General features: G+C 34.6%; 1 protein-coding gene across 1 annotated transcript in view; it reads right to left on the bottom strand.

Moving 5' to 3' along the window:
• The window catches only part of LOC143032177 (uncharacterized), a 164,169-nt gene that overhangs the window by 117,122 nt on the left and 37,047 nt on the right, over positions 1-10,000 (bottom strand). The gene's annotated exons all lie outside the window — the stretch shown is intronic.

Raw genomic sequence — 10,000 nt, 5'->3', positions numbered from 1 at the left:
CGTATTAGATCAATTAATACTTTCCTCTAAGGTCATTTTGTTTATCTCAGAAAGAGTAATACTGAATCTGTAATAACACAGAAGCCCCCCCCCCCCCGGGAAAAATGATAAACAAATAAATGAACGAAATAAGGTAAAACCAAAAACGTTTCCCTCTAAAGATATTACTTGGAAGATGTTGGAGGGAAACAGAAACCCGAAGCAGAAGAAGAGGAGAGGGAAGGGAAGAGGAAAATATTTTTTTCAGAGAAGTTGCTGGACAGTGGGAGCTTCGGAGTGCGAGATCAAGAGGACGAGGAGATGGAAGAAGAGGCGGTACTTGTCAAAGTGACGGTGGCAGTGGCAGGATTGGTGGTAGGAGAGCTTTCGTCGGCAGCGGCGGAGGTGGTGGCATGAGTGGGCGAGGATGGTCATGATGGTGATGGTGGTGTTGTTGGTGGTGGTGTGATGGCGGTAGCATTGTTGTTGGTGGTAGCAACGGTGGCTTTGTCCATGAAGGTGGAAGTGGTGGTGATAACAATGATGACAGTAGTGAGTATAGTAGTGTTGGTGGCAGTTTACGGTGTTGGTGATACTAGTGTTGTTCTCAGAATAGATAAATTTCTGACGGAAGTTGATAATAATAATAATAAAAGTCCTTCGATGTGAGAGCGTGGTTCCTGCACAAGGGGATGCCAAATCCTTCGGCTCTTTGAAAATCCCTTTACCAATATAAACGACCACAAGTTTTTTCTTATGGAATAGGAAACATTTGACAGGCGTAAAAACGAAGACAATGTTGCAATGTAGCTGCCAGGGGCATTTAAGGAAAAGATCGACAAAATGTAACATCTAGGACTAGAACACGAAATACATCAAGCGGAATAACAAAATGTTATTGCAGGTTACATATCTGTGTGCATACGTAAGTAGGAATATATGCTCCCTTACCTTTCATTACTGTCTTTTAAAACAACAGAGGAGCAGTTACGAGAATTGCAAGCTGCTTGATTAAATCTCACTGCGCCTGTTGCCGTCATGTTGGAAACAAGATGTTATTAGTTGTTATTTCAGAACCCATTTTCTTTGAGGCTCAGATAACCGTACATATCATCGATGTATGTTTTCAGAGCTTTAGCAATCTGATGGAGAGGGACTGCCTCATTCTACGTGACTTTGATAACGTCAAGATCAATCCCTTGCTTTGGATGTATAACCGTATTTAAGGAGGCCAACCAGGGTCTTAGCAATTAAAGTTTCTTTTCGTATTCAAATGATACAAGGTCATCGTGGCTAATCAGGTCATTATGATTGAAGTCTGTCTCAAAACGAAAAGATTAATTTCTTATTACTCTTCAGTGTTGATTAATCAAAGTAACTTTTAATTTAATGATTAATTATCATATTGCTGTAGCCGTTGATGTTAGCGATCAAATAGCTCGTAAACAACGTGACTGACTTTCGTTAATGCCCCCACATACGACGACACTGCTTGAAAATTCATCAAAAGCAAGAACAAGGTTACACTAATAAGAGCTTGTTTATATTATGCTTTCGCCGCAATAGAAAATGATGACATTATCAAAATTACGGTGTGTGACATGCCTTATGAAAAAATGCTACATTGACCTCTGAATTGTTTTCTTTTCCTTCCTAAGAAAGGCTGGGGAATGCTATGACTCAAAACATTGCCGTTCGGCTAAAAGTCCCACTCCAAACACAGCGGACAAAACGCTTTCAAGCGGACGGAAGGAAAAGATAAAAATGAATTTTTTTATACCAAAGTAAGTAGACAAATTTAATTTTTTTCCTATAAGCTCAGTTAACCTAGGAAAGGCGGTAGTTCCCAAATTGGGAGTAGAGAGGAGAGTCGCCCCACAAAGTTGTGTATCTACTTGACTAGGAAAGGCTGCTGAGGTTTTTGCCCTAGGTTATGGCTTCCCTGAAGTGCACATTTTCTTTCCTATAAAAAAATATCTTTTGTGCACACGTAACTCTTAAGAGTAGCCACTTCGACCACCCATGGCTTACATCACACATCATGTCAACCTGACGAATTATGAAGGCTCACAACGGATCATGTAGTGTCTTAAGAACGAAAAAGAGGACCGAATGTGAAATACGCATATAAAGAATTAAACGACTTCCTGCCTAAGACAAACTTATGTCTGGACCTAAGTTTAGACATAAAGTCATCACAGAAGCAAACGAGAAAACAAAAACAACACAAAAAAGAAAACACCGATTTAACACATATAAACGAAACCTAAGAGCTTTATGTTGTTCCAGATAAAACTATTTGGAAAGTATGTAAAATAAATGTAAATGCCATCATGAACAGGGCTTACTGTCAACATAATATAAATACCATTCTTGAGGGCCAAAATAAACTCTGAGGTCACAACCATGACCTGACAGAATATCTATAAAAAAAGTATAAGGAAAAGTTTGAAGCAGCGACGGAATCATGTAATATATACATTATATATATATATATACAGTATATATATATATATATATATATATATATATATATATATACCATACATATATGTATTTGATTATTTTCATATATATATATATATATATATATAATTACAAATAAATTTAAAGTTGGTCAGAAATTTCAAAAAGTGTCGTGAGGCGTTGTGGCAAATGGGGTCATACGGCATTTCGGTTACATGCGTGATAGCGTAAAACTTTATGTTTGTCACCTCACATACCCGTGTTTTTTTCATCTACAAGTGGTTAGACCTTCACGTGTGAAATGTCTAAGGTTTCATCTCTGAAGACAAAGCGACATCGTCATTTTTTGAAATGGGTGACAGACAAAAAGAAAATGTCCAAGAGTTTTTTGAGTAAAAACAAGAAATTGGAGTATAAATTACGAGCCGAACACGCTTTAAAATGTCCAAATCTATACAATAAAACCAAAAATTTCTCGGTGCTTGAATCGATTAAACAATTTTATCGTAAAGTTTAGGGCTTTTTTGAGAGAAGATAAAGATTTCGTGTATAACGATGAAAAATTAGATCAGTTGAAATTATTTGACGTAGAATTGTCAGAAGAAACTTTAGAAGGGTTTAAAAAGCACTATTTCGCCGGTTATAAAATTTTCATGAAAAACGGTGGAAAATCTGACCATAGAAATTATCAAATGTATAACTTTGATAGGGCTTTTCATGATCATCAGCGAAAAAGACGTAACAATAAGTACGCTATTAAAAAGGTGAGAGAGGAGGCACTAAGAGTGAAAAAAATTAACAATCTTCAGAAAATTGAAAATGAGGTGAAGCGATTACAAGAGGCTAAACGAACAAAGGAAAAGGTCGAAGAGAAACAGAAGCAGATAGAAGAACGTTTAAAGAAAAGAGAAATAAAACATAGAGAAAAAGTGGAGAGAGTTAAGGCTGTAACCGAACGCAAACTTATGGGTTAGGAAAAAATAGAAAAAGCCAAAGCATTATCAAAATAAGAATAAAAAATTGCTAGCGGAGAAGAAAATCTTTCAGAGAAAGACATCAAGTTACTAGGAGAATTACGGGAAGAGCGTAAAGATCGTCACAAGAAGAAGCAACTTTTTGTGGATTCGCGTCAAAGACTTGATATCAAGTATATTGGAGCTCTTCATGAAAACGACAAAGAAGGGGTTTCTTTACACTCCATCGGTCAAATTGGTGACTTCAAATACAAAATTTGTCAAGCTCTGTTATGGAAAAAAGAAAACAAATCTATATGTTGTAAAGCTGGGCAGACTTCTTTGAGGTTACCCTCAGAATTTAAGGAAAATGATTTTAAGGCTTTGTATGAAGGTTGGTCTCCTTTCTCGAAACGTTATTTGCACCACATTATAGGATACAACAAGCTGTTCTCATTTACGACGTTTACAACCTCAGTAAATCTTCAAAATTCGGCAGAAAAGATAATTAGTTAAAAAATCAAAGGAAAAATATAACATAAAATTGGCTCACTAAAACCTCATTTATTTGTCGATGAACGTCAAAAAATAACAGCAGACGATAAAAAAAAAATTGGGAAGCGAGTGATGGATTTTTAGATTTGTATTTCTATTATGGAAAAGACCAGCAAGTAAAACTGCGTAGTCAAAAATTCTACACCTATGGAAGTAGTGAAAAAGAAGAGACAACTACGAGTAAGAGAAGAAAAAGAAGTATCTGCCAATGAGACAATAGTGTCTCAGATTTACAATTATATGGTAGTTAACAATGCGTGTCTCGCGGGTATGTTAAAAGAAATAGAGTCTGCAAAGTTACTCATTGAAGCTCATGTCAAAAAATATGGAAACGTTCCTGACATGTCTATAACTTTGAAGACGGCTGAAGGGATCAATACACGAGAACATAAAGGCGTGTACCATCTTCCCTCTTTTTCTTCGCAATTTTGGTCCTGACAAGGATCCGCTGACGATAACAATTAGCTCTCCAAAGGACATAACAACTATTTTTACGAAAATTTTCAGTACCCCTTACTGTTTCCTAATGGAGATCTTGGGTATTCTTATACAATGACGAAACAGTGTAAACCTGGGAAAGGTGTCGGTAAATATAACCGTCTTTCACCTTCTATGTACTATTCATTTTTATATATGGAGAGAGAAGGGTATTTTAACTATCTAACGAAAGGAAGAAAATTGTTTCAGCAGTTTACCGTGGACAATCATGTCAAAGTTGAATCAAATAAGTTGTCTTTTTTAGAATGTAATCAGAGACAAATAAGAAAAGAACGAGCAGATATTTTACGTGGAGATGACGGAAAAGAATCTGGGCAAAGGATTATTATTCCTCCGTCGTTTGTCGGGGGACCACGATATATGAAACAATGTCAACAAGATGCTCTTGCATTCGTAACATATTACGGTTCCCCAGATTATTTTATTACTTTCACAATGAACCCAAATTGGGAGGAATTACATTCGGCGATGGATAAAACAGGTTCCTTTGATATCCATCCATGTGAAGGACCCGATTTGGTTAGCTGAATTTTCAAGTTGAAAGCTGATAATCTAATGTATGATCTAACACAGAAGCATATTTTTGGTCGTGTTAAAGCTAACCTTTACAGTATCGAGTGGCAAAAACGAGGTCTCCCACACGTTCAAATTTTATTGTGGATGGAAGAGCGTGTGACCGCTGATGCGGTGGAAAAGCTTATTTCGGCACAAATACCAGATAAAAAAAACTTCATTGAGGTCGTCTCGGGCCCTCAGAAAGAACGTCTTGTCAAAAGAAATGTCGAAGAGGTTCCACGTTCCAAGGCCTCTGACATAGCAACACAAGGTGTTGTCAGTCCCAGAACAACTGCCAGGTAACTCTACAAGCTGGGTTACTATGGCAGAGCTGCAAGAAGGAAACCACTCCTTCATCCAGCCAATATCAAGCGCAGAAAGGATTGGGCTGTTGAGATGGTAGAGAGATCTGTGGCATTTGGGGCACTGTCATTTTCTCTGATGAGTCACGATTCGTATAATTTTCTTAGTGGAAAAGTGTGTGTCTGCAGACTTTGTACTCAAGAGTTTGATCTCAAAGGACTGCAGCCAACAGTGAAACATGGGGGGATTTCAATAATGGTGTGGGGTGCAATTTGGAGTGATGATCGATCAGAGCTTGTGGAGTATCAAGGAAACATCAATTCAGGCAAATATGCTTCTATATTAAAGGAAGGACTCATTCCAATATTCTCCAGCGGTAGAATGAAGATGGAGCTCCTTGTCACACTGCTCAAGCAACACAAAATTGGTTGAACCAAAATGGGAACAGGAAAGATCCATGGCCAAGTCAGTCCTCGGATATGAACCCTATTGAACACCTTTGGGGCATATTAGACCGGCAACTTCGTACAAAAGAACAGAAAGCCATCTTCAAAGCCCGAACTCTTAGGATTACTACGGGAAACATAGCAAGAAATCCCTCAAAATGATATTCGTGAACTAATCACTAACATGACTAGAAGGATCCTTCCATGGAAAAAAGCAAAGGGGATGTCAACCAAGTATTAGTTATTCACATTGTGAACATTTATAAGCACTTCAGTTGTATCAATGGCTTGTTTAATCAATTAAACGATTTCTCTTTGTGTCTATTCAATTCTGTCATGTCTGCATATATATATATATATGTATATACATATTATATATATATACATATATAAATACATGTATAATACATATATATATATATACATACATACATATATATACATATTTACACACACACATAAACACATATATATGTATATATACATATATATACACACACATAAACACATATATATGTATATTTATACCTATATATATAATTATATATATGTATATATACATATATATACACACATATATATATATATATATATATATATACACATACATATATATACATGTATATATACATGCATATATACATATATATACATGTATATATACATGCATATATACATATATATATATACATATATATATACGTATATATATATACATATATACATATATATATATATATATATATATATATATATATATATATATGCGTGTGTATATAAATGTGTGTATGTGTATATGCACACATGCACACACACATTATAGGTTGGATAGAGTAAGAAAGAAGGACAAGAGGAAGAGAGTGGGTATAGAAAAAGAGATGGAAAGGTCCATGAAAAATTATTGGGATGGTTTGAATACATAAAGAAATTAGTGAAGAAAGGTTATTAAAAGAGATGTGGAAGGTAGAGGTGGATAGAAAAAACTTGAATGGACAACCGAGGATGAGAGGAGTGGATGGATGGGTGGATAGGGTGAAAAGGGCTTTGAGCAGGAGGGAAATATCTGTTGAGCAAGGAAAAGAGAAGACAGTAAATAGGGGTCACATTTTTTCCATCTACTTATTTATTCCACATCTATATATATATATATATATATATGTATATATATATATATATATATACATATATAAATATATTCTATATACATATATATTATATATATATATATATTCATATATATATATATATATATATATATATATATATATAAAAACACATATTGTAAGACGTACATACCGTTAATATTTCCGCCTACGCAACTCAGGTAAAGAGCTCTTTACGAGAACACACATTCATCTGTGTATCCACCAATTACGGTATAAAAATAAACCTAGACGGCCAGAATGTACAACAGTAGCGAAAGAAATTAATAATTCAAAATATCCATTCAATCGCTACTCGAAAAATTTACGACTTAACTAAAGTGCTCTATGATTAGAGATTCGCTGTTGACTCCCTTAAATCTTGAACTCAACAAAGGCTACTCTGATGTGTATACACTCACAAACACACATGCACACACACACACACACACACACACACACACACACACACACACACACACACACACACACACACACACACATATATATATATATATATATATATATATAGAAACACCCAAATATATATATATATATATATATATATATATATATATATATATATATTGCAGTAATTCACAAGGCACACGTGCAAATAATAGGCAGAAAAAACCACTGGGAAATAAGAAGCTTAGTCCAATAAGCTTCTTATTTCCCAGTGGTTTTTTCTGCATATATATATATATATATATATATATATATGTATATATATATATATATATATATATATATGTATATATATATATATATATATATATATGTTATATATATATATTCTATATATATATATATATATATATATGTGTGTGTGTAAATATATATGTATATATATGTAGATAGATATATACATATAAATATATATATACATATTATATATATACAGGTAAACGTCGACTTACGATGGCATTAGGTTTCGATAGAGCCATCGTAAGACGATTTCATCGTAAGTCGATCCCCAATTTGTGTATCACTCTGTTCCGTGGTCATTGTACCTAGCTTACCTGTATATTAACCACCAGAGATACTGAATATAGCCTATTAAACATGTACAGTAGTTTATTTAATTATTTTTATCCTTTTTACCATATTCAAACACTATAATATGTATTTTCAGTATGGGACTTAAATCTCGCGGGCAGCAGCCAATGCCAGCCGTACGACGTGACGTAATAATACTCGCATCATAAAATATAGTCACCGCTTATATCGATCGTTCTCTCTTTCACCCGCGAATTTTGAAAACCACAGAGAATGGGATTTAGGGCACATTTGAGAGAATGTAAAAACACAGGGGCGACTACAATAAATATAATCAAGACGCCGATATGGCAGCGTCGCGAATCCACTTGCTCCTCATGACGCCTACGTGTGCGGCACCGTATGGAAGGGGTTAAATTATCATATCGTCGTCGTCGTCGTCGTCATCGTAAAGTCGAACAATCGTAAGTCGCGGCCATCGTAAGTCGACGTTTACCTGTATATATATATATATATACATATATATATATGTATATATATGTTTTTATTTCCATGTACTTGAGAGCTTATAGGATTTCAGATCCTGAATTTATTGATGATGAATTTAGAACTATCCGGAATATTGAGGAAAAGTTGAAATATCCTACTCATATTCTTAATCAATGTCACAACACCGCCAAGAAACGCTTTCACAAAACTTGCAATCACGAACAAGGAAACCATAAACAACTTAATACACTTGTTCTTCCTTTTCATGAAAATTTTCTTAGTATTGTTACCCTACTAAAAAAATTGGATATCAAAGTAGCTTTTAGATATGACCACACCATTAAGAAAACTTTGATTATGAACAGCCCTCCTAACAACAACGGTGTGGTCTATAAAATTCCTTGCCAGGATTGTGACAAATTTTATATTGGACAAACTGGGGAAAAACTTGGAAACAAGGATTTCCCAAGATAAATATAGTGCGAGATCTAACCAGAAAATAATGCGTTATTCCAACATAAAGCATTATACAACCATCATATTGTTTGGTCTAAGGCAACAATTTTAGCTGAAGGAAAAAGCCTACAAGAAATATAATAGAATCCTGCTTAATATCAGGCACGTTTGATAAAAATATAAGCTTAAGCTATGGTCATTTTAGATGTGATAAAAATTGGAAACCCAAATGGTCACCGAGATCGTTCCGCCAGATTGAGCCTTATGTGCTGGTCAGGTCGATAGGGGTAAGGTCATCCCCCCTCCTCACATTGTATTGTCTCCCCCCTTCCCCCCTATGGTTGCTAACTGATACTTAAATTTAAACCCAACTCTGTATCTCTGTCATTTATTCTGAGGATGTAATATACGGAAATACTTACTGTCTACAAGTTTCCTTTCTCCTGTGATTATTTTGCATTTTTGTATCACAGTTATGTGATTGCTTGCATATATATATAAATATATATATATATATACATATATATTTTATATATATATACATATATATCTTATATATATATACATATATATATATATTCATATACGTATATATATATATATATATATATGTGTGTGTGTGTATATATATTATATATATACATATATATATATATACATATATATATACACATATACATGTATACATATACATATATATATGTAGATGTTACTGAATTGGGGCTTAGATTCCTCCCAAACATCCTCTATGCCCCAATTCATTAACATCTACTATCATAACATCTTCACCAAGGGTCACAAAAAAGATGATAAAATCATAAAAGATATCACCAAAAACTGCCACCCAGTCTCTAAAGAGAAGAAAATCCGCGTGGTTGTATTCTACTCCGACCCAAAAACCTGAATAGTAATACTGAGACCATGTCCAAAGCCAACATAGTGTACGAATTTAAATGTCTTACCGGGGACTGTGTAACCCGCATTTATCTTATATTGGTTACATTAGATGTATACTCAGTAGAAGAATATCAATGCACTTGCAAAACGGGGCTATTGAACATCATCTAAAGAAATATCATAACCAAACAGCCACCCGTGAATGCCTAGCTAAGAACACCAGGACTACAGCAAGCAAAAGGGATGCACATAAGCTTAAGCT

Source organism: Oratosquilla oratoria, chromosome 1, assembly GCF_046742065.1.
Source record: "Oratosquilla oratoria isolate Oo_2021 chromosome 1, ASM4674206v1, whole genome shotgun sequence".
Lineage (NCBI taxonomy): Eukaryota > Metazoa > Arthropoda > Malacostraca > Stomatopoda > Squillidae > Oratosquilla > Oratosquilla oratoria.
This window is presented reverse-complemented; position numbering and strand designations above follow the sequence as displayed.